The sequence below is a fragment of the Puntigrus tetrazona genome, chromosome 5 (genome assembly GCF_018831695.1).
Source record: "Puntigrus tetrazona isolate hp1 chromosome 5, ASM1883169v1, whole genome shotgun sequence".
Taxonomy (NCBI): Eukaryota; Metazoa; Chordata; class Actinopteri; order Cypriniformes; family Cyprinidae; genus Puntigrus; species Puntigrus tetrazona.
In genome coordinates, this window is record NC_056703.1 from 26,099,777 (window position 1) to 26,125,265 (window position 25,489).

Sequence of the window (25,489 nt, forward strand, 5' to 3'; positions counted from 1 at the left end):
CAGCAGCTTCCAAGACAGTCCAAACGGTGGGAGAGAAACAGGTTTGTGAATCCCACTCTGCTTCGTTAGTCTGTCTTTGTTTACAGTCCTAGGCAAGACTATAGCTGATCTCAGCTCTTGCCTGGATGGCGGTATATGATGGACCAAACAGTGATCAAAAACTGATATATGAGGTTACCGTTTCTGTGGCAGCAGCTTCAAAGACAGTCAAGCGGTGGGAGAGAAACAGGTTTGTGAATCCCACTCTGCTTCCTTAGTCTGTCTTTGTTTACAGTCCTAGGCAAGACTATAGCTGATTTCAGCTCTTGCCTGGATGGCGGTATATGATGGACCAAACAGTGATCAGAAACTGATATATGAGGTTACCGTTTCTGTGGCAGCAGCTTCAAAGACAGTCCAAGCGCGAGAGAGAAACAGGTTTGTAAATCCCACTCTGCTTCGTTAGTCTGTCTTTGTTTACAGTCCTAGGCAAGACTATAGCTGGTTTCAGCTTTTGCCTGGAGGTCGGTATGAGATGGACCAAACAGTGATCAAAAACTGATATATGAGGTTACCGTTTCTGTGGCAGCAGCTTCAAAGACAGTCCAAGCGGCGAGAGAAACAGGTTTGTAAATCCCGCTCTGCCTCGTTAGTCTGTCTTTGTTTATAGTCCTAGGCAAGACTATAGCGGGTTTCAGCTCTTGCCTGGATGGCGGTATATAATGGACCAAACAGTGATCAGAAACTGATATATGAGGTTACCGTTTCTGTGGCAGCAGCTTCCAAGACAGTCCAAACGGTGGGAGAGAAACAGGTTTGTGAATCCCACTCTGCTTCGTTAGTCTGTCTTTGTTTACAGTCCTAGGCAAGACTATAGCTGATCTCAGCTCTTGCCTGGATGGCGGTATATGATGGACCAAACAGTGATCAAAAACTGATATATGAGGTTACCGTTTCTGTGGCAGCAGCTTCAAAGACAGTCCAAACGGTGGGAGAGAAACAGTTTTGTGAATCCCACTCTGCTTCCTTAGTCTGTCTTTGTTTACAGTCCTAGGCAAGACTATAGCTGATTTCAGCTCTTGCCTGGATGGCGGTATATGATGGACCAAACAGTGATCAGAAACTGATATATGAGGTTACCGTTTCTGTGGCAGCAGCTTCAAAGACAGTCCAAAGCGGCGAGAGAAACAGGTTTGTAAATCCCACTCTGCTTCGTTAGTCTGTCTTTGTTTACAGTCTAGGCAAGACTATAGCTGGTTTCAGCTTTTGCCTGGAGGTCGGTATGAGATGGACCAAACAGTGATCAGAAACTCCCAAGGCGGCTCTTTGGACAGAGTGGTATGCATCCTTTATTATTGTCTAACAGTGATCTAGTATGTCACATTGCCCAGCAATCGCACACAGGTCTCCCCCGCGGCAGGCGAGAATTCTACCAGTCTCTTTCAGGAAAGTAATATTGACCAATGCTAAATTAAAACAACAGAATGACATCCGTAGGTATTTTATGAGCAGCACTTAATTTCCAGTTCAATTTTAAGAGCAGCTAAATCAGGTTGCGTTTTTCGTCCGCCACTGCTTCTGCCTGCTACGGCCGGGAATCGAACCCGGGTCTCCCGCGCGGCAGGCGAGAATTCTACCACTGAACCACCAATGCCCGCCTCTTGGCTGGGGTGTGCCATTGTGCTTGAGTCAAACACCTGGACGTCTGCTGACTGAGGGCAGGTGTGGGGGATTACAGGAGGTGAGAATGGTTTCTTTTCATACCTGCAGTAAAACTCTTCAGGTCGTCTGCCAGTTGTTGATTTGCCACAATGCTGGGGGATGGTGTCTTGTAATTGGTCTTGTCTTTCAGACCTTTCCACACAGAGTCTGTGCCACTAGAAGAGAACTGAGTGCGAAGCTTTTCAGAATAATTCCTCTTTGTTTACTGAGTTTAGCAGTAAACCATTGTTTGTCGTTGTTATAAGTTAAATAAGTCCTGGTAGGAACGCATATGTCCTCACAGAAACTGATATATGAGGTTACCGTTTCTGTGGCAGCAGCTTCAAAGACAGTCCAAGCGGTGGGAGAGAAACAGGATTGTGAATCCCACTCTGCTTCGTTAGTCTGTCTTTGTTGACAGTCCTAGGCAAGACTATAGCTGGTTTCAGCTTTTGCCTGGAGGCGGTATGAAATGGACCAATCAGTGATCAGAAACTGATATATGAGGTTACCGTTTCTGTGGCAGCAGCTTCAAAGACAGTCCAAGCGGCGAGAGAGAAACAGGTTTGTAAATCCCGCTCTGCCTCGTTAGTCTGTCTTTGTTTACAGTCCTAGGCAAGACTATAGCTGGTTTCAGCTCTTGCCTGGATGGCGGTATATAATGGACCAAACAGTGATCAGAAACTGATATATGAGGTTACCGTTTCTGTGGCAGCAGCTTCCAAGACAGTCCAAACGGTGGGAGAGAAACAGGTTTGTGAATCCCACTCTGCTTCGTTAGTCTGTCTTTGTTTACAGTCCTAGGCAAGACTATAGCTGATCTCAGCTCTTGCCTGGATGGCGGTATATGATGGACCAAACAGTGATCAAAAACTGATATATGAGGTTACCGTTTCTGTGGCAGCAGCTTCAAAGACAGTCCAAGCGCGGGAGAGAGAAACAGGTTTGTGAATCCCACTCTGCTTCGTTAGTCTGTCTTTGTTTACAGTCCTAGGCAAGACTATAGCTGATTTCAGCTCTTGCCTGGATGGCGGTATATGATGGACCAAACAGTGATCAGAAACTGATATATGAGGTTACCGTTTCTGTGGCAGCAGCTTCAAAGACAGTCCAAACGGCGAGAGAGAAACAGGTTTGTAAATCCCACTCTGCTTCGTTAGTCTGTCTTTGTTTACAGTCCTAGGCAAGACTATAGCTGGTTTCAGCTTTTGCCTGGAGGGCGGTATGAGATGGACCAAACAGTGATCAGAAACTGATATATGAGGTTACCGTTTCTGTGGTGGCAGCAGCTTCAAAGACAGTCCAAGCGGCGAGAGAAACAAACAGGTTTGTAAATCCCGCTCTGCCTCGTTAGTCTGTCTTTGTTTACAGTCCTAGGCAAGACTATAGCGGGTTTCAGCTCTTGCCTGGATGGCGGTATATAATGGACCAAACAGTGATCAGAAACTGATATATGAGGTTACCGTTTCTGTGGCAGCAGCTTCCAAGACAGTCCAAACGGTGGGAGAGAAACAGGTTTGTGAATCACTCTGCTTCCTCTGCTTCGTTAGTCTGTCTTTGTTTACAGTCCTAGGCAAGACTATAGCTGATCTCAGCTCTTGCCTGGATGGCGGTATATGATGGACCAAACAGTGATCAAAACTGATATATGAGGTTACCCGTTTCTGTGGCAGCAGCTTCAAAGACAGTCCAAGCGGTGGAGAGAAACAGGTTTGTGAATCCCACTCTGCTTCGTTAGTCTGTGTCTTTGTTTACAGTCCTAGGCAAGACTATAGCTGGTTTCAGCTTTTGCCTGGAGCAGGTGTATGAAATGGACCAACAGTGATCAGAAACTGATATATGAGGTTACCGTTTCTGTGGCAGCAGCTTCAAAGACAGTCCAAGCGGTGAGAGAGAAACAGGTTTGTAAATCCCCTCTGCCTCGTTAGTCTGTCTTTGTTTACAGTCCTAGGCAAGACTATAGCTGGTTTCAGCTGCTTTTGCCTGGAGTGGCGGTATATAATGGACCAAACAGTGATCAGAAACTGATATATGAGGTTACCGTTTCTGTGGCAGCAGCTTCAAAGACAGTCCAAACGGTGGGAGAGAAACAGGTTTGTGAATCCCACTCTGCTTCGTTAGTCTGTCTTTGTTTACAGTCCTAGGCAAGACTATAGCTGATCTCAGCTCTTGCCTGGATGGCGGTATATGATGGACCAAACAGTGATCAGAAACTGATATATGAGGTTACCGTTTCTGTGGCAGCAGCTTCAAAGACAGTCCAAAGCGGTGGGAGAGAAACAGGTTTGTGAATCCCACTCTGCTTCGTTAGTCTGTCTTTGTTTACAGTCCTAGGCAAGACTATAGCTGGTTTCAGCTCTTGCCTGGAGAAGCGGTATATGATGGACCAAACAGTGATCAGAAACTGATATATGAGGTTACCGTTTCTGTGGCAGCAGCTTCAAAGACAGTCAAACGGTGAGAGAGAAACAGGTTTGTAAATCCCACTCTGCTTCGTTAGTCTGTCTTTGTTTACAGTCCTAGGCAAGACTATAGCTGGTTTCAGCTTTTGCCTGGAGGGCGGTATGAAATGGACCAAACAGTGATCAAAAACTGATATATGAGGTTACCGTTTCTGTGGCAGCAGCTTCAAAGACAGTCAAAGCGGCGGGAGAGAAACAGGTTTGTAAATCCCGCTCTGCCTCGTTAGTCTGTCTTTGTTTACAGTCCTAGGCAAGACTATAGCTGGTTTCAGCTCTTGCCTGGATGGCGGTGTATATAATGGACCAAACAGTGATCAGAAACTGATATATGAGGTTACCGTTTCTGTGGCAGCAGCTTCAAGACAGTCCAAACGGTGGGAGAGAAACAGGTTTGTGAATCCCACTCTGCTTCGTTAGTCTGTCTTTGTTTACAGTCCTAGGCAAGACTATAGCTGATTTCAGCTCTTGCCTGGATAAGCGGTATATGATGGACCAAACAGTGATCAGAAACTGATATATGAGGTTACCGTTTCTGTGGCAGCAGCTTCAAAGACAGTCCAAACGGCGAGAGAGAAACAGGTTTGTAAATCCCACTCTGCTTCGTTAGTCTGTCTTTGTTTACAGTCCTAGGCAAGACTATAGCTGGTTTCAGCTTTTGCCTGGAGAGTCGGTATGAGATGGACCAAACAGTGATCAGAAACTCCCAAGGCGGCTCTTTGGACAGAGTGGTATGCATCCTTTATTATTGTCTAACAGTGATCTAGTATGTCACATTGCCCAGCAATCGCACAGGTCTCCCAGCGGCAGGCGAGAATTCTACCAGTCTCTTTCAGGAAAGTAATATTGACCAATGCTAAATTAAAACAACAGAATGACATCCGTAGGTATTTTATGAGCAGCACTTAATTTCCAGTTCAATTTTAAGAGCAGCTAAATCAGGTTGCGTTTTCAAATCCGCCCGCCACTGCTTCTGCCTGCTACGGCCGGGAATCGAACCGGGTCTCCCGCGCGGCAGGCGAGAATTCTACCACTGAACCACCAATGCCCGCCTCTTGGCTGGGGTGTGCCATTGTGCTTGAGTCAAACACCTGGACGTCTGCTGACTGAGGGCAGGTGTGGGGATTACAGGAGGTGAGAATGGTTTCTTTTCATACCTGCAGTAAAACTCTTCAGGTCGTCTGCCAGTTGTTGATTTGCCACAATGCTGGGGGATGGTGTCTTGTAATTGGTCTTGTCTTTCAGACCTTTCCACACAGAGTCTGTGCCACTAGAAGAGAACTGAGTGCGAAGCTTTTCAGAATAATTCCTCTTTGTTTACTGAGTTTAGCAGTGAACCATTGTTTGTCGTTGTTATAAGTTAAATAAGTCCTGGTAGGAAGCATATGTCCTCACAGAAACTGATATATGAGGTTACCGTTTCTGTGGCAGCAGCTTCAAAGACAGTCCAAACGGTGGGAGAGAAACAGGATTGTGAATCCCACTCTGCTTCGTTAGTCTGTCTTTGTTGACAGTCCTAGGCAAGACTATAGCTGGTTTAAGCTTTTGCTTGGAGGGCGGTATGAAATGGACCAATCAGTGATCAGAAACTGATATATGAGGTTACCGTTTCTGTGGCAAGCAGCTTCAAAGACAGTCCAAGCGGGAGAGAGAAACAGGTTTGTAAATCCGCTCTGCCTCGTTAGTCTGTCTTTGTTTACAGTCCTAGGCAAGACTATAGCTGGTTTCAGCTTTGCCTGGAGGGCGGTATATAATGGACCAAACAGTGATCAGAAACTGATATATGAGGTTACCGTTTCTGTGGCAGCAGCTTCCAAGACAGTCCAAACGGTGGGAGAGAAACAGGTTTGTGAATCCCACTCTGCTTCGTTAGTCTGTCTTTGTTTACAGTCCTAGGCAAGACTATAGCTGATCTCAGCTCTTGCCTGGATGGCGGTATATGATGGACCAAACAGTGATCAAAAACTGATATATGAGGTTACCGTTTCTGTGGCAGCAGCTTCAAAGACAGTCAAGCGGTGGGAGAGAAACAGGTTTGTGAATCCCACTCTGCTTCCTTAGTCTGTCTTTGTTTACAGTCCTAGGCAAGACTATAGCTGATCTCAGCTCTTGCCTGGATGGCGGTATATGATGGACCAAACAGTGATCAGAAACTGATATATGAGGTTACCGTTTCTGTGGCAGCAGCTTCAAAGACAGTCCAAACGGCGAGAGAGAAACAGGTTTGTAAATCCCACTCTGCTTCGTTAGTCTGTCTTTGTTTACAGTCCTAGGCAAGACTATAGCTGGTTTCAGCTTTTGCCTGGAGGGCGGTATGAGATGGACCAAACAGTGATCAGAAACTGATATATGAGGTTACCGTTTCTGTGGCAGCAGCTTCAAAGACAGTCCAAACGGCGAAGAGAAACAGGTTTGTAAATCCCGCTCTGCCTCGTTAGTCTGTCTTTGTTTATAGTCCTAGGCAAGACTATAGCTGGTTTCAGCTCTTGCCTGGATGGCGGTATATAATGGACCAAACAGTGATCAGAAACTGATATATGAGGTTACCGTTTCTGTGGCAGCAGCTTCAAAGACAGTCCAAACGGTGGGAGAGAAACAGGTTTGTGAATCCCACTCTGCTTCCTTAGTCTGTCTTTGTTTACAGTCCTAGGCAAGACTATAGCTGATCTCAGCTCTTGCCTGGATGGCGGTATATGATGGACCAAACAGTGATCAGAAACTGATATATGAGGTTACCGTTTCTGTGGCAGCAGCTTCAAAGACAGTCCAAACGGTGGGAGAGAAACAGGTTTGTGAATCCCACTCTGCTTCCTTAGTCTGTCTTTGTTTACAGTCCTAGGCAAGACTATAGCTGATTTCAGCTCTTGCCTGGATGGCGGTATATGATGGACCAAACAGTGATCAGAAACTGATATATGAGGTTACCGTTTCTGTGGCAGCAGCTTCAAAGACAGTCCAAACGCGAGAGAGAAACAGGTTTGTAAATCCCACTCTGCTTCGTTAGTCTGTCTTTGTTCACAGTCCTAGGCAAGACTATAGCTGGTTTCAGCTTTTGCCTGGAGGTCGGTATGAGATGGACCAAACAGTGATCAGAAACTCCCAAGGCGGCTCTTTGGACAGAGTGGTATGCATCCTTTATTATTGTCTAACAGTGATCTAGTATGTCACATTGCCCAGCAATCGCTGCGGGTCTCCCCGCGGCAGGCGAGAATTCTACCAGTCTCTTTCAGGAAAGTAATATTGACCAATGCTAAATTAAAACAACATAATGACATCCGTAGGTATTTTATGAGCAGCACTTAATTTCCAGTTCAATTTTAAGAGCAGCTAAATCAGGTTGCGTTTTCGTCCGCCACTGCTTCTGCCTGCTACGGCCGGGAATCGAACCCGGGTCTCCCCGCGCGGCAGGCGAGAATTCTACCACTGAACCACCAATGCCCGCCTCTTGGCTGGGGTGTGCCATTGTGCTTGAGTCAAACACCTGGACGTCTGCTGACTGAGGGCAGGTGTGGGGATTACAGGAGGTGAGAATGGTTTCTTTTCATACCTGCAGTAAAACTCTTCAGGTCGTCTGCCAGTTGTTGATTTGCCACAATGCTGGGGGATGGTGTCTTGTAATTGGTCTTGTCTTTCAGACCTTTCCACACAGAGGCTGTGCCACTAGAAGAGAGTACTGAGTGCGAAGCTTTTCAGAATAATTCCTCTTTGTTTACTGAGTTTAGCAGTGAACCATTGTTTGTCGTTGTTATAAGTTAAATAAGTCCTGGTAGGAACGCATATGTCCTCACAGAAACTGATATATGAGGTTACCGTTTCTGTGGCAGCAGCTTCAAAGACAGTCCAAGCGGTGGGAGAGAAACAGGATTGTGAATCCCACTCTGCTTCGTTATTCTGTCTTTGTTGACAGTCCTAGGCAAGACTATAGCTGGTTTCAGCTTTTGCCTGGAGGGCGGTATGAAATGGACCAATCAGTGATCAGAAACCGATATATGAGGTTACCGTTTCTGTGGCAACAGCTTCAAAGACATTCCAAAGCGGAGAGAGAAACAGGTTTGTAAATCCCGCTCTGCCTCGTTAGTCTGTCTTTGTTTACAGTCCTAGGCAAGACTATAGCTGGTTTCAGCTTTTGCCTGGAGGTCGGGATATAATGGACCAAACAGTGATCAGAAACTGTATATGACCATATATGAGGTTACCGTTTCTGTGGCAGCAGCTTCCAAGACAGTCCAAACGGTGGGAGAGAAACAGGTTTGTGAATCCCACTCTGCTTCGTTAGTCTGTCTTTGTTTACAGTCCTAGGCAAGACTATAGCTGATCTCAGCTCTTACCTGGATGGCGGTATATGATGGACCAAACAGTGATCAAAACTGATATATGAGGTTACCGTTTCTGTGGCAGCAGCTTCAAAGACAGTCCAAACGGTGGGAGAGAAACAGGTTTGTGAATCCCACTCTGCTTCCTTAGTCTGTCTTTGTTTACAGTCCTAGGCAAGACTATAGCTGATCTCAGCTCTTGCCTGGATGGCGGTATATGATGGACCAAACAGTGATCAGAAACTGATATATGAGGTTACCGTTTCTGTGGCAGCAGCTTCAAAGACAGTCCAAACGGTGAGAGAGAAACAGGTTTGTAAATCCCACTCTGCTTCGTTAGTCTGTCTTTGTTTACAGTTCTAGGCAAGACTATAGCTGGTTTCAGCTTTTGCCTGGAGGTCGGTATGAGATGGACCAAACAGTGATCAGAAACTGATATATGAGGTTACCGTTTCTGTGGCAGCAGCTTCAAAGACAGTCCAAACGGCGAGAGAGAAACAGGTTTGTAAATCCCGCTCTGCCTCGTTAGTCTGTCTTTGTTTATAGTCCTAGGCAATACTATAGCGGGTTTCAGCTCTTGCCTGGATGGCGGTATATAATGGACCAAACAGTGATCAGAAACTGATATATGAGGTTACCGTTTCTGTGGCAGCAGCTTCCAAGACAGTCCAAACGGTGGGAGAGAAACAGGTTTGTGAATCCCACTCTGCTTCCTTAGTCTGTCTTTGTTTACAGTCCTAGGCAAGACTATAGCTGATTTCAGCTCTTGCCTGGATGGCGGTATATGATGGACCAAACAGTGATCAGAAACTGATATATGAGGTTACCGTTTCTGTGGCAGCAGCTTCAAAGACAGTCCAAACGGCGAGAGAGAAACAGGTTTGTAAATCCCACTCTGCTTCGTTAGTCTGTCTTTGTTCACAGTCCTAGGCAAGACTATAGCTGGTTTCAGCTTTTGCCTGGAGGTCGGTATGAGATGGACCAAACAGTGATCAGAAACTCCCAAGGCGGCTCTTTGGACAGAGTGGTATGCATCCTTTATTATTGTCTAACAGTGATCTAGTATGTCACATTGCCCAGCAATCGCACACGGGTCTCCCCCGCGGCAGGCGAGAATTCTACCAGTCTCTTTCAGGAAAGTAATATTGACCAATGCTAAATTAAAACAACATAATGACATCCGTAGGTATTTTATGAGCAGCACTTAATTTCCAGTTCAATTTTAAGAGCAGCTAAATCAGGTTGCGTTTTCGTCCGCCACTGCTTCTGCCTGCTACGGCCGGGAATCGAACCCGGGTCTCCCGCGCGGCAGGCGAGAATTCTACCACTGAACCACCAATGCCCGCCTCTTGGCAGGGGTGTGCCATTGTGCTTGAGTCAAACACCTGGACGTCTGCTGACTGAGGGCAGGTGTGGGGGATTACAGGAGGTGAGAATGGTTTCTTTTCATACCTGCAGTAAAACTCTTCAGGTCGTCTGCCAGTTGTTGATTTGCCACAATGCTGGGGGATGGTGTCTTGTAATTGGTCTTGTCTTTCAGACCTTTCCACACAGAGGCTGTGCCACTAGAAGAGAACTGAGTGCGAAGCTTTTCAGAATAATTCCTCTTTGTTTACTGAGTTTAGCAGTGAACCATTGTTTGTCGTTGTTATAAGTTAAATAAGTCCTGGTAGGAACGCATATGTCCTCACAGAAACTGATATATGAGGTTACCGTTTCTGTGGCAGCAGCTTCAAAGACAGTCCAAACGGTGGGAGAGAAACAGGATTGTGAATCCCACTCTGCTTCGTTATTCTGTCTTTGTTGACAGTCCTAGGCAAGACTATAGCTGGTTTAAGCTTTTGCTTGGAGAGCGGTATGAAATGGCCCAATCAGTGATCAGAAACTGATATATGAGGTTACCGTTTCTGTGGCAGCAGCTTCAAAGACAGTCCAAGCGGCAAGAGAGAGAAACAGGTTTGTAAGTGATCCGCTCTGCCTCGTTAGTCTGTCTTTGTTTACAGTCCTAGGCAAGACTATAGCGGGTTTCAGCTCTTGCCTGGATGGCGGTATATAATGGACCAAACAGTGATCAGAAACTGATATATGAGGTTACCGTTTCTGTGGCAGCAGCTTCAAAGACAGTCCAAACGGTGGGAGAGAAACAGGTTTGTGAATCCCACTCTGCTTCCTTAGTCTGTCTTTGTTTACAGTCCTAGGCAAGACTATAGCTGATCTCAGCTCTTGCCTGGATGGCGGTATATGATGGACCAAACAGTGATCAGAAACTGATATATGAGGTTACCGTTTCTGTGGCAGCAGCTTCAAAGACAGTCCAAACGGCGAGAGAGAAACAGGTTTGTAAATCCCACTCTGCTTCGTTAGTCTGTCTTTGTTTACAGTCCTAGGCAAGACTATAGCTGGTTTCAGCTTTTGCCTGGAGGGCGGTATGAGATGGACCAAACAGTGATCAGAAACTGATATATGAGGTTACCGTTTCTGTGGCAGCAGCTTCAAAGACAGTCCAAACGAGAGAGAAACAGGTTTGTAAATCCCGCTCTGCCTCGTTAGTCTGTCTTTGTTTATAGTCCTAGGCAATACTATAGCGGGTTTCAGCTCTTGCCTGGATGGCGGTATATAATGGACCAAACAGTGATCAGAAACTGATATATGAGGTTACCGTTTCTGTGGCAGCAGCTTCCAAGACAGTCCAAACGGTGGGAGAGAAACAGGTTTGTGAATCCCACTCTGCTTCGTTAGTCTGTCTTTGTTTACAGTCCTAGGCAAGACTATAGCTGGTTTCAGCTTTTGCCTGGAGGTCGGTATGAGATGGACCAAACAGTGATCAGAAACTCCCAAAGCGGCTCTTTGGACAGAGTGGTATGCATCCTTTATTATTGTCTAACAGTGATCTAGTATGTCACATTGCCCAGCAATCGCACACGGGTCTCCCCCGCGGCAGGCGAGAATTCTACCAGTCTCTTTCAGGAAAGTAATATTGACCAATTCTAAATTAAAACAACAGAATGACATCCGTAGGTATTTTATGAGCAGCACTTAATTTCCAGTTCAATTTTAAGAGCAGCTAAATCAGGTTGCGTTTTCGTCCGCCACTGCTTCTGCCTGCTACGGCCGGGAATCGAACCCGGGTCTCCCGCGCGGCAGGCGAGAATTCTACCACTGAACCACCAATGCCCGCCTCTTGGCAGGGGTGTGCCATTGTGCTTGAGTCAAACACCTGGACGTCTGCTGACTGAGGGCAGGTGTGGGGGATTACAGGAGGTGAGAATGGTTTCTTTTCATACCTGCAGTAAAACTCTTCAGGTCGTCTGCCAGTTGTTGATTTGCCACAATGCTGGGGGATGGTGTCTTGTAATTGGTCTTGTCTTTCAGACCTTTCCACACAGAGGCTGTGCCACTAGAAGAGAACTGAGTGCGAAGCTTTTCAGAATAATTCCTCTTTGTTTACTGAGTTTAGCAGTGAACCATTGTTTGTCGTTGTTATAAGTTAAATAAGTCCTGGTAGGAACGCATATGTCCTCACAGAAACTGATATATGAGGTTACCGTTTCTGTGGCAGCAGCTTCAAAGACAGTCCAAACGGTGGGAGAGAAACAGGATTGTGAATCCCACTCTGCTTCGTTATTCTGTCTTTGTTGACAGTCCTAGGCAAGACTATAGCTGGTTTCAGCTTTTGCTTGGAGGGCGGTATGAAATGGACCAATCAGTGATCAGAAACCGATATATGAGGTTACCGTTTCTGTGGCAACAGCTTCAAAGACATTCCAAACGGCGAGAGAGAAACAGGTTTGTAAATCCCGCTCTGCCTCGTTAGTCTGTCTTTGTTTACAGTCCTAGGCAAGACTATAGCTGGTTTCAGCTTTTGCCTGGAGGTCGGGATATAATGGACCAAACAGTGATCAGAAACTGATATATGAGGTTACCGTTTCTGTGGCAGCAGCTTCCAAGACAGTCCAAACGGTGGGAGAGAAACAGGTTTGTGAATCCCACTCTGCTTCGTTAGTCTGTCTTTGTTTACAGTCCTAGGCAAGACTATAGCTGATCTCAGCTCTTACCTGGATGGCGGTATATGATGGACCAAACAGTGATCAAAAACTGATATATGAGGTTACCGTTTCTGTGGCAGCAGCTTCAAAGACAGTCCAAACGGTGGGAGAGAAACAGGTTTGTGAATCCCACTCTGCTTCCTTAGTCTGTCTTTGTTTACAGTCCTAGGCAAGACTATAGCTGATCTCAGCTCTTGCCTGGATGGCGGTATATGATGGACCAAACAGTGATCAGAAACTGATATATGAGGTTACCGTTTCTGTGGCAGCAGCTTCAAAGACAGTCCAAACGGCGAGAGAGAAACAGGTTTGTAAATCCCACTCTGCTTCGTTAGTCTGTCTTTGTTTACAGTCCTAGGCAAGACTATAGCTGGTTTCAGCTTTTGCTTGGAGGGCGGTATGAGATGGACCAAACAGTGATCAGAAACTGATATATGAGGTTACCGTTTCTGTGGCAGCAGCTTCAAAGACAGTCCAAACGGCGAGCGAGAAACAGGTTTGTAAATCCCGCTCTGCCTCGTTAGTCTGTCTTTGTTTATAGTCCTAGGCAATACTATAGCGGGTTTCAGCTCTTGCCTGGATGGCGGTATATAATGGACCAAACAGTGATCAGAAACTGATATATGAGGTTACCGTTTCTGTGGCAGCAGCTTCCAAGACAGTCCAAACGGTGGGGAGAAACAGGTTTGTGAATCCCACTCTGCTTCCTTAGTCTGTCTTTGTTTACAGTCCTAGGCAAGACTATAGCTGATTTCAGCTCTTGCCTGGATGGCGGTATATGATGGACCAAACAGTGATCAGAAACTGATATATGAGGTTACCGTTTCTGTGGCAGCAGCTTCAAAGACAGTCCAAACGGTGGGAGAGAAACAGGTTTGTGAATCCCACTCTGCTTCCTTAGTCTGTCTTTGTTTACAGTCCTAGGCAAGACTATAGCTGATCTCAGCTCTTGCCTGGATGGCGGTATATGATGGACCAAACAGTGATCAGAAACTGATATATGAGGTTACCGTTTCTGTGGCAGCAGCTTCAAAGACAGTCCAAACGGCGAGAGAGAAACAGGTTTGTAAATCCCACTCTGCTTCGTTAGTCTGTCTTTGTTTACAGTCCTAGGCAAGACTATAGCTGGTTTCAGCTTTTGCTTGGAGGGCGGTATGAGATGGACCAAACAGTGATCAGAAACTGATATATGAGGTTACCGTTTCTGTGGCAGCAGCTTCAAAGACAGTCCAAACGGCGAGCGAGAAACAGGTTTGTAAATCCCGCTCTGCCTCGTTAGTCTGTCTTTGTTTATAGTCCTAGGCAATACTATAGCGGGTTTCAGCTCTTGCCTGGATGGCGGTATATAATGGACCAAACAGTGATCAGAAACTGATATATGAGGTTACCGTTTCTGTGGCAGCAGCTTCCAAGACAGTCCAAACGGTGGGAGAGAAACAGGTTTGTGAATCCCACTCTGCTTCCTTAGTCTGTCTTTGTTTACAGTCCTAGGCAAGACTATAGCTGATTTCAGCTCTTGCCTGGATGGCGGTATATGATGGACCAAACAGTGATCAGAAACTGATATATGAGGTTACCGTTTCTGTGGCAGCAGCTTCAAAGACCAAACAGTGATCAGAAACTCCCAAGGCGGCTCTTTGGACAGAGTGGTATGCATCCTTTATTATTGTCTAACAGTGATCTAGTATGTCACATTGCCCAGCAATCGCACACGGGTCTCCCCCGCGGCAGGCGAGAATTCTACCAGTCTCTTTCAGGAAAGTAATATTGACCAATTCTAAATTAAAACAACATAATGACATCCGTAGGTATTTTATGAGCAGCACTTAATTTCCAGTTCAATTTTACCTGCAGTAAAACTCTTCAGATCGTCTGCCAGTTGTTGATTTGCCACAATGCTGGGGGATGGTGTCTTGTAATTGGTCTTGTCTTTCAGACCTTTCCACAAAGAGGCTGTGCCACTAGAAGAGAACTGAGTGCGAAGCTTTTCAGAATAATTCCTCTTTGTTTACTGAGTTTAGCAGTGAACCATTGTTTGTCGTTGTTATAAGTTAAATAAGTCCTGGTAGGAACGCATATGTCCTCACAGAAACTGATATATGAGGTTACCGTTTCTGTGGCAGCAGCTTCAAAGACAGTCCAAACGGTGGGAGAGAAACAGGATTGTGAATCCCACTCTGCTTCGTTAGTCTGGCTTTGTTGACAGTCCTAGGCAAGACTACAGCTGGTTTCAGCTTTTGCTTGGAGGGCAGTATGAAATGGACCAATCAGTGATCAGAAACTGATATATGAGGTTACCGTTTCTGTGGCAGCAGCTTCAAAGACAGTCCAAACGGCGAGAGAGAAACAGGTTTGTAAATCCCACTCTGCTTCGTTAGTCTGTCTTTGTTCACAGTCCTAGGCAAGACTATAGCTGGTTTCAGCTTTTGCCTGGAGGTCGGAATGAGATGGACCATTGCCCAGCAATCGCACACGGGTCTCCCCCGCGGCAGGCGAGAATTCTACCAGTCTCTTTCAGGAAAGTAATATTGACCAATGCTAAATTAAAACAACAGAATGACATCCGTAGGTATTTTATGAGCAGCACTTAATTTCCAGTTCAATTTTAAGAGCAGCTAAATCAGGTTGCGTTTTCGTCCGCCACTGCTTCTGCCTGCTACGGCCGGGAATCGAACCGGGGTCTCCCGCGAGGCAGGCGAGAATTCTACCACTGAACCACCAATGCCCGCCTCTTGGCTGGGGTGTGCCATTGTGCTTGAGTCAAACACCTGGACGTCTGCTGACTGAGGGCAGGTGTGGGGGATTACAGGAGGTGAGAATGGTTTCTTTTCATACCTGCAGTAAAACTCTTCAGGTCGTTTGCCAGTTGTTGATTTGCCACAATGCTGGGGGATGGTGTCTTGTAATTGGTCTTGTCTTTCAGACCTTTCCACAAAGAGGCTGTGCCACTAGAAGAGAACTGAGTGCGAAGCTTTTCAGAATAATTCCTCTTTGTTTACTGAGTTTAGCAGTGAACCATTGTTTGTCGTTGTTATAAGTTAAATAAGTCCTGGTAGGAACGCATATGTCCTCACAGAAACTGATATATGAGGTTACCGTTTCTGTGGCAGCAGCTTCAAAGACAGTCCAAACGGCGAGCGAGAAACAGGTTTGTAAATCCCGCTCTGCCTCGTTAGTCTGTCTTTGTTTATAGTCCTAGGCAATACTATAGCTGGTTTCAGCTCTTGCCTGGATGGCGGTATATAATGGACCAAACAGTGATCAGAAACTGATATATGAGGTTACCGTTTCTGTGGCAGCAGCTTCAAAGACAGTCCAAACGGTGGGAGAGAAACAGGTTTGTGAATCCCACTCTGCTTCCTTAGTCTGTCTTTGTTTACAGTCCTAGGCAAGACTATAGCTGATTTCAGCTCTTGCCTGGATGGCGGTATATGATGGACCAAACAGTGATCAGAATCTGATATATGAGGTTACCGTTTCTGTGGCAGCAGCTTCAAAGACAGTCCAAACGGTGAGAGAGAAACAGGTTTGTAAATCCCACTCTGCTTCGTTAGTCTGTCTTTGTTTACAGTCCTAGGCAAGACTATAGCTGATTTCAGCTCTTGCCTGGAGGTCGGTATGAGATGGACCAAACAGTGATCAGAAACTGATATATGAGGTTACCGTTTCTGTGGCAGCAGCTTCAAAGACAGTCCAAACGGCGAGAGAGAAACAGGTTTGTAAATCCCACTCTGCTTCGTTAGTCTGTCTTTGTTTACAGTCCTAGGCAAGACTATAGCTGGTTTCAGCTTTTGCCTGGAGGTCGGTATGAGATGGACCAAACAGTGATCAGAAACTCCCAAGGCGGCTCTTTGGACAGAGTGGTATGCATCCTTTATTATTGTCTAACAGTGATCTAGTATGTCATTTGTGTAGTGATGACATTTCAGATCACTATCTAGTCTTATGTGAACTCTGTATAGCTAAACCTGTAAACTCTGCACCTTATTACAAGTATGGTAGAACCATCACTTCCACCACAAAAGAAAGCTTTCTAAATAACCTTCCTGACTTATCTCAATTCCTTAGTTCATCCAATACGATGCAAAAACTTGATGGTGTAACAGAAACTATGCACTCTCTTTTTTCTAGCACTTTAGATACAGTTGCTCCTTTGCACTTGAAAAAGATAAAAGAAAACAATCTGACTCCTTGGTATAATGACAACACACGCACCCTAAAGAGAGCAGCCCGAAAATGGAGCGCAGGTGGAGAAAAAACAAATTAGAAGTATTTTCAGTATTGCCTGGCGGGAGAGTATGCTGTCATACAGAAAAGCATTAAAAATAGCAAGATCTGATTATTTTTCATCCCTTTTAGAAGAAAACAAACACAACCCCGGTATTTATTCAGTACAGTGACTAAATTAACAAAAATAAAGCATCAGCAGGTGCTAATATGCCCCAAGAGTATAGCTGCAATGAGTTCATGAATTTCTTTACTTCTAAGATTGATACCATCAGAGATAAAATTGTAACTATGCAGCCGTCAACTACAGTTTCACATCAGATAGTGAGCTTTAGAACCCTAAGGAAAAATTACACTCTTTCTCTATTATAGGAGAAGAAGACTTGTACAAACTTGTTAAATCATCTAAACCAGCAACATGTATGTTAGACCCTATTCCATCTCAACTATTAAAAGATCTGCTTCCAGAAGTCATAGATCCTATTTTGAACATTATTAATTCATCATTGTCATTAGGTTATGTTCCCAAAACCTTTAAACTGGCTGTAGTTAAACCTCTTATTAAGAAACCACATCTTGATCCCAAAGACTTAGTAAATTACAGACCAATCTCTAATCTCCCTTTTCTGTCAAAGATACTAGAAAAAAGGTAGTATCCTCACAACTGTATTCCTTTTTAGAAAAAATGGTGTCTGTGAGGATTTCCAATCAGGTTTTAGACCGTACCATAGTACTGAGACTGCTCTCATTAGAGTTACTAATGACCTGCTTCTATCATCTGACCGTGGTTTTATCTCGTTATTAGTGCTATTAGATCTTAGCGCAGCATTCGATACTATCGATCACAACATTCTCTTGGATAGACTAGAAAACTATGTTGGCATTAGAGGAAGCGCCTTAGCATGGCTTACATCATATCTATCTGACCGCTATCAGTTTGTGGCATTAAATGAGGAGGTATCATATCGATCAAAAGTGAAATATGGAGTTCCTCAAGGCTCAGTGCTAGGACCGTTACTTTTCAACCTGTACATGTTACCTCTGGGAGACATTATCAGGAGTCATGGTGTTAGCTTTCACTGCTATGCTGATGATACTCAGCTCTATATTTCATCACAGCCCGGTGATACACACCAAATTGATAATCTAACAGAATGCATAGTCGATATAAAAAGCTGGATGATGAGTAACTTCTTAATGTTAAATTCTGAAAAAACAGAGGTGCTAATAATTGGACCTAAAACCCCACATATAATAATCTAGAACACAGCCTATCACTTGATGGCTGCTCTGTTAATTCTTCATCATCAGTTAGGAACCTAGGTGTGCTGTTTGACCGCAATCTTTCCTTTGAAAATCATGTTTCTAGCATCTGTAAAACTGCGTTTTTCCATCTTAAAAATATATCTAAATTACGACCTATGCTTTCAACCTCTAATGCAGAGATATTAATTCATGCGTTTATGACCTCAAGGTTAGATTATTGCAATGCTTTATTGGGTGGTTGTTCTGCACGCTTAATAAACAAACTTCAGCTAGTCCAAAACGCAGCAGCCAGAGTCCTTACTAGAACTAGGAAGTATGATCATATTAGCCCGGTTCTGTCAACACTGCACTGGCTCCCTATCAAACATCGAATAGATTTTAAAATCTTATTAATTACCTATAAAGCCCTGAATGGTTTAGCTCCTCAATACTTGAGCGAGCTCTTATCACATTATAGTCCTGCACGTCCGCTGCGTTCTCAAAACTCTGGCCATTTGATAATACCTAGAATATCAAAATCAACTATGGCGGCAGATCATTTTCCTATCTAGCACCTAAACTCTGGAACTATCTCCTAACTGTGTTCGGGAAGCAGACACACTCTGCCAGTTTAAATCTAGATTAAAGACACATCTTTTAACTTAGCCTACACATAACACACCAACACACCTTTTATTATTCAAATCCGTTAAAGGATTTTTAGGCTGCATTACTTAGATTTGCTGGAACCGGGAACACTACTCCTAAAATACGATGTACTTGTGACATCGTAAAAAGAATGGCATCTACGCTAATATTAGTCCTGTTTCTTTCTCAATCTGTTTTCACAGTTTGTATCCAGACTAGATGGTGGATCAGCACCCAGAGATTATGTTCATCAGAGACCAGAACACCTAGATGCCCGTCCGACAGATCACCAGATCCTGATGCACACACACACACACACACACACAAAGTCATTTACACTACCTGACACAGCAGCGTTTAAAATTGAACTGGAAGTTAAGTGCTGGGCGTCCGGTCAGAGGAGAACTGACCCCAACTGAGTCTGGTTTCTCCCAAGGTTTTTTTTTCTCCATTCTATATGCATGGGGTTTTGTTTCCTTGCCGCTGTCGCCTCTGGCTTGCTTGGTTGGGGACACTTAACTTCTAGTGATTATCGTTGAATTGACTACAGAGACCGTCTCTGCATTTAATAAGAAATTGGTCACTTTCGTCATTATACATCCCTGTCATTATACTGTACAGTGCTTTGATGCAACCTGTGTTGTTAAAAGCGCTATATAAATAAAAATGATTGATTGATTGATTGATTGTCACATTGCCCGGCAATCGCACACGGGTCTCCCCCGCGGCAGGCGAGAATTCCACCAGTCTCTTTCAGGAAAGTAATATTGACCAATGCTAAATTAAAACAACAGAATGACATCCGTAGGTATTTTATGAGCAGCACTTAATATCCAGTTCAATTTCAAGAGCAGCTAAATCAGGTTGCGTTTTCGTCCGCCACTGCTTCTGCCTGCTACGGCCGGGAATCGAACCCGGGTCTCCCGCGCGGCAGGCGAGAATTCTGCTTCGTTAGTCTGTCTTTGTTGATAATCCTAGGCAAGACTATAGCTGATTTCAGCTCTTGCCTGGATGGCGGTATATGATGGACCAAACAGTGATCAGAAATTGATATATGAGGTTGCCGTTTCTGTGGCAGCAGCTTCAAAGACAGTCCAAACGGCGAGAGAGAAACAGGTTTGTAAATCCCACTCTGCTTCGTTAGTCTGTCTTTGTTTACAGTCCTAGGCAAGACTATAGCTGATTTCAGCTCTTGCCTGGATGGTTCACTGCTAGCTGATTTCAGCACTTGCCTGGATGGCGGTATATGATGGACCAAACAGTGATCAGAAACTCCCAAGGCGGCTCTTTGGACAGAGTGGTAAGCATCCTTTATTATTGTCTAACAGTGATCTAGTATGTCACATTTCCCGGCAATCGCACACGGGTCTCCCTTTCTCTCTTTCAGGAAAGTAATATTGACCAATGCTAAATGAAAACAACAGAATGACATCCGTAGGTATTTTTTGAGCAGCACTTAATTTCCAGTTCAATTTTAAGAGCAGCTAAATCAGGTTGCGTTTTCGTCCGCCACTGCTTCTGCCTGCTACGGCCGGGAATCTGCCGCGGGTCTCCCGCGCGGCAGGCGAGAATTCTACCACTGAACCACCAATGCCCGCCTCTTGGCTGGGGTGTGCCATTGTGCTTGAGTGAAACACCTGGACGTCTGCTGACTGAGGGCAGGTGTGGGGGATTACAGGAGGTGAGAATGGTTTCTTTTCATACCTGCAGTAAAACTCGTTCAGGTCGTCTGCCAGTTGTTGATTTGCCACAAAGCTGGGGGATGGTGTCTTGTAATTGGTCATGTCTTTCAGACCTTTCCACACAGAGTCTGTGCCACTAGAAGAGAACTGAGTGCGAGGCTTTTCAGAATAATTCCTCTTTGTTTACTGAGTTTAGCAGTGAACCATTGTTTGTCGTTGTTATAAGTTAAATAAGTCCTGGTAGGAACGCATATGTCCTCACAGAAGAGAGAAACAGGTTTGTAAATCCCACTCTGCTTCGTTAGTCTGTCTTTGTTTACAGTCCTAGGCAAGACTATAGCTGATATCAGCTTTTGCCTGGAGGGCGGTATGAAATGGACCAATCAGTGATCAGAAACTGATATATGAGGTTACCGTTTCTGTGGCAGCAGCTTCAAAGACAGTCCAAACGGTGAGAGAGAAACAGGTTTGTAAATCCCACTTTGCTTTGTTAGTCTGTCTTTGTTGACAGTCCTAGGCAAGACTATAGCTGGTTTCAGCTTTTTGCCTGGAGGGTGGTGTGAGGTGGACCAATCAGTGATCAGAAACTGATATATGAGGTTACTGTTTCTGTGGCAGCAGCTTCAAAGACAGTCCAAATGGCGAGAGAGAAACAGGTTTGTAAATCCCACTCTGCTTCGTTAGTCTGTTTTTGTTTACAGTCCTAGGCAAGACTATAGCTGATTTCAGCTCTTGCCTGGATGGCGGTATATGATGGACCAAACAGTGATCAGAAACTGATATATGAGGTTTCTGTGGCAGCAGCTTCAAAGACAGTCCAAACGGCGAGAGAGAAACAGGTTTGTAAATCCCACTCTGCTTCGTTAGTCTGTCTTTGTTTACAGTCCTAGGCAAGACTATAGCTGGTTTCAGCTTTTGCCTGGAGGTCGGTATGAGATGGACCAAACAGTGATCAGAAACTCCCAAGGCGGCTCTTTGGACAGAGTGGTATGCATCCTTTATTATTGTCTAAAAGTGATCTAGTATGTCACATTGCCCGGCAATCGCACACGGGTCTCCCCCGCGGCAGGCGAGATTTCTACCAGTCTCTTTCAGGAAAGTAATATTGACCAATGCTAAATGAAAACAACAGAATGACATCCGTAGGTATTTTATGAGCAGCACTTAATTTCCAGTTCAATTTTAAGAGCAGCTGAATCAGGTTGTGTTTTCGTCCGCCACTGCTTCTGCCTGCTACGGTCGGGAATCGAACCCGGGTCTCCCGCGCGGCAGGCGAGAATTCTACCACTGAACCACCAATGCCCGCCTCTTGGCTGGGGTGTGCCATTGTGCTTGAATCAAACACCTGGACGTCTGCTGACTGAGGGCAGGTGTGGGGGATGCTGGGGGATGGTGTCTTGTAATTGGTCATGTCTTTCAGACCTTTCCACACAGAGTCTGTGCCACTAGAAGAGAACTGAGTGTGAAGCTTTTCAGAATAATTCCTCTTTGATTACTGAGTTTAGCAGTGAACCATTGTTTGTCGTTGTTATAAGTTAAATAAGTCCTGGTAGGAACGCATATGTCCTCACAGAAGAGAGAAACAGGTTTGTAAATCCCACTTTGCTTTGTTAGTCTGTCTTTGTTGACAGTCCTAGGCAAGACTATAGCTGGTTTCAGCTTTTTGCCTGGAGGGCGGTGTGAGGTGGACCAATCAGTGATCAGAAACTGATATATGAGATTACTGTTTCTGTGGCAGCAGCTTCAAAGACAGTCCAAACGGCGAGAGAGAAACAGGTTTGTAAATCCCACTCTGCTTCGTTAGTCTGTTTTTGTTTACAGTCCTAGGCAAGACTATAGCTGATTTCAGCTCTTGCCTGGATGGCGGTATATGATGGACCAAACAGTGATCAGAAACTCCCAAGGCGGCTCTTTGGACAGAGTGGTAAGCATCCTTTATTATTGTCTAACAGTGATCTAGTATGTCACATTGCCCGGCAATCGCACACGGGTCTCCCCTGCGGCAGGCGAGAATTCCACCAGTCTCTTTCAGGAAAGTAATATTGACCAATGCTAAATTAAAACAACAGAATGACATCCGTAGGTATTTTATGAGCAGCACTTAATTTAATCTCTGCCCGTCCTCGGAGTAGGACGTGTTTTTCCTCCCTCTCCCTACCCGTGACCTTGCCTGCTTGTGCTTCTTAGTCTCGTCTTGTGTCTACTTTTCTCCACTTGAGAGACTCTCTCTGCCCTGCTCTCCAGCTGAAAACATGGATTTGATCAACTGGTCTCTCAACGCAATTGACACCATCTTCTCGAAGAGAAGCGTGGGTTCCGGGAACCCGATTGTCCTGCCGGGACGATGGCGGCCGGGTATTCGATGGACGCGTGGGAGAAGTGGCGTCTCGTGTGCTTGGAGCCTCTTTCCGTGGAGGATATTGAAGATATCTTTCTTTTCGGAACCTTGATTACGGGGCTATTGCTGATCGGATTGGGCATAGCCCTGGTTTATCGACAAATTGAGAGAACAAGGGCAGCTGTCCACAGCCCCACAATGCTGCCTGGATTAATTGAAGCAGTGGGCAGAGCTGTCGGGACTCAGACTGTGGTTGTGAACCGCACTTTGGATAACATCATGGGGAAGCTCGAGGCTGTCAGGACTCAGACTGTGGTTGTGAACCGCACTTTGGATAACATCGTGGGGAAGCTCGAGGCTCTGTTTCGGAAAATGGACCAGGATGGACAATAGAATAGTTCGGGTAAATTCTATGACTACTCGCACCAAGCCTAAACAAATTCCATTCTTATCTAGTTTTGACTCCCTGTACCATGCACTGGCCTCGGCCAAGGCCACTGCTGGAAAAAACAACTCCCCCGGCAGATCACGGCAGTGAAGACGCTCTCGCACTCCTCACCGCCACCTTTCCGCCTGCCTGGCAGACGGGTCTGGATCAAGCGCTGCATCGACGGCTGCCAGAGAAGGATGACTGCTCGCCAGTGGAGGATTCCAATAACCCAGATTTTTACCTCGTCTTACATGTTGTCAAAAGTGTCTAAACTATGTGCTTCTATTGCTGAGGTGTTTTTTTCCCGTTACCACACTGTGGTCCCTTAGGAGCACAGTCTGGGTTTGGCTTATTTTTTTCTCGCCTCACCTCTCCTCATGTAATGCTGTACTTCTTTTCTGTCATCCCGTCATGTCTACCCCCATCTTGTATCTGTATGTGGATGGGATGATGGCCCAAAAGCATTTCACTACATGTCGTACTACGTATGTCTGTGTATGTGACAAATAAAATTTGAATTTGAATTTAATATCCAGTTCAAAGTTTGTAAATCCCACTCTGCTTCGTTAGTCTGTCTTTGTTTACAGTCCTAGGCAAGACTATAGCTGATTTCAGCTCTTGCCTAAATAAGTTAAATAAGTCCTGGTAGGAACGCAAATGTCCTCACAGAAACTGATATATGAGGTTACCGTTTCTGTGGCAGCAGCTTCAAAGACAGTCCAAACGGTGAGAGAGAAACAGGTTTGTAAATCCCACTTTGCTTCGTTAATCTATCTTTGTTGACAGTCCTAGGCAAGACTATAGCTGATGTCAGCTTTTGCCTGGAGGTCGGTATGAAATGCATCAATTAGTGATCAGAGACTCCCAAGGCAGCTTGTTGGACAGAGCGATAAGCTTCCTTTTCTTATTGTCTGGTTAGGGTTACGGATAGTATAGGGTTGAAGTTAGAGTACATGTGGCATACATACACAGAAACAATCATTAATCTTATGTGTTTATTGTAAGAATTAGGTTTAGGGTTAAGGTTAGCATTAGGGTTAGAGTTAGGGTTAAGGGTTAGGCTTAGGAAACCAACGAGGAGCACCTGGCCACACTCGTCACAGGCTAATCGGACCCAGCTGCTCCCCATTACCAGCGTGGCATAAGAAGGCCATGCAACACGCCACGTATGAGACATTGTCTCCATGAATTCTGAGATTAATTCTGCTTCTTTTATTTCCCATAGAGAGCAGCGTATAACCGGTCAACCTGCATGTCACAACGCGGATCCACTGCACCAGGAGGGATACATGAAAGAGAGAGCACCTCAGCACCAACCCACACCATGAGTTGCACCTGCACTTGTATTTCACCCATTTTCTGTACAATAAATCAACCCTCTGGGGCTTTTGTTTTGAAGTCCCTTGCTGTGTGTTTCTTTACCCCGTCACAGTATGTATTTAGGGTTACAATTAAGGTTAAGGTTACGGATAGTACAGGGTTAAAAATAGAGTACATATATAATGCATATAAGATTACTGATTGTATCTGTATGTGTTTAGGTTTAGAATTAGGGTTAGGATTAGGGTTAGAGTCAGCATTACAGATAGTATAGGGTTAAAGTTAGAGTACATATGAAATACATATAAGATTAATGATTGTTTCTGTGTGTGTTTATTGTAAGAATTAGGTTTAGGGTTAGGATTAGGTTGACTTTTAGGACAGATTTAGAGTGAAAGTACATATGAAATACATATAAGATTAATCATTGTTTCTGTTTGTGTTTAGTGTAAGAATTAGGTTTAGAGTTAGGGTTACGGATAGTACAGGGTTAAAAATAGAGTACATATGTAATGCATATAAGATTACTGATTGTATCTGTATCTGTTTAGGTTTAGAATTAGGTTTAGGGTTAAGGTTAGGGTTAGAGTCAGGGTTATGGATAGTATAGGGTTAAAGTTAGAGTACATATGAAATACATATAAGATTAATGATTGTTTCTGTGTGTGTTTATTGTAAGAATTAGGTTTAGGGTTAGGATTAGGTTGACTTTTAGGACAGATTTAGAGTGAGAGTACATATGAAATACATATAAGATTAATGATTGTATCTGTGTGTGTTTAGGGTTAGAATTAGGTTTAGGGTTAGAGTTAGGGTTGGGATTAGGGTGAGGGTTATGGTTACAGTTACGGATAGGATAGGGTTAGAGTTAGGGTACATATGTAATATATATAAAATTACTGATTGTATCTGTATCTGTTTAGGTTTAGAATTAGGTTTACGGTTAGGGTTAGGATTAGGATTAGGATTAGGTTACTGGCAGGGTAGGTTTAGAGTGAGAGTACATATGTAATACATATAAGATAAATGATTGTATCTGTGTGTGTTTACGGTTAGGATAGGGTTAGAGTTAGAGTACATATGTAATACATATAAGATAAA

The 25,489-nt window shown here is 44.7% G+C and overlaps 3 non-coding genes across 3 annotated transcripts; all 3 read right to left on the reverse strand.

The window, feature by feature from the left end:
* Positions 1–1,562: 1,562 nt before the first annotated feature.
* Positions 1,563–1,633, reverse strand: trnag-gcc. Its single transcript has one exon. It is a non-coding gene; the product is annotated as a tRNA-Gly (tRNA).
* An 8,090-nt stretch (positions 1,634–9,723) lies between these two features.
* Positions 9,724–9,794, reverse strand: trnag-gcc. The gene has a single exon. It is a non-coding gene; the product is annotated as a tRNA-Gly (tRNA).
* A 1,761-nt stretch (positions 9,795–11,555) lies between these two features.
* Positions 11,556–11,626, reverse strand: trnag-gcc. Its single transcript has one exon. It is a non-coding gene; the product is annotated as a tRNA-Gly (tRNA).
* Positions 11,627–25,489: the final 13,863 nt, after the last annotated feature.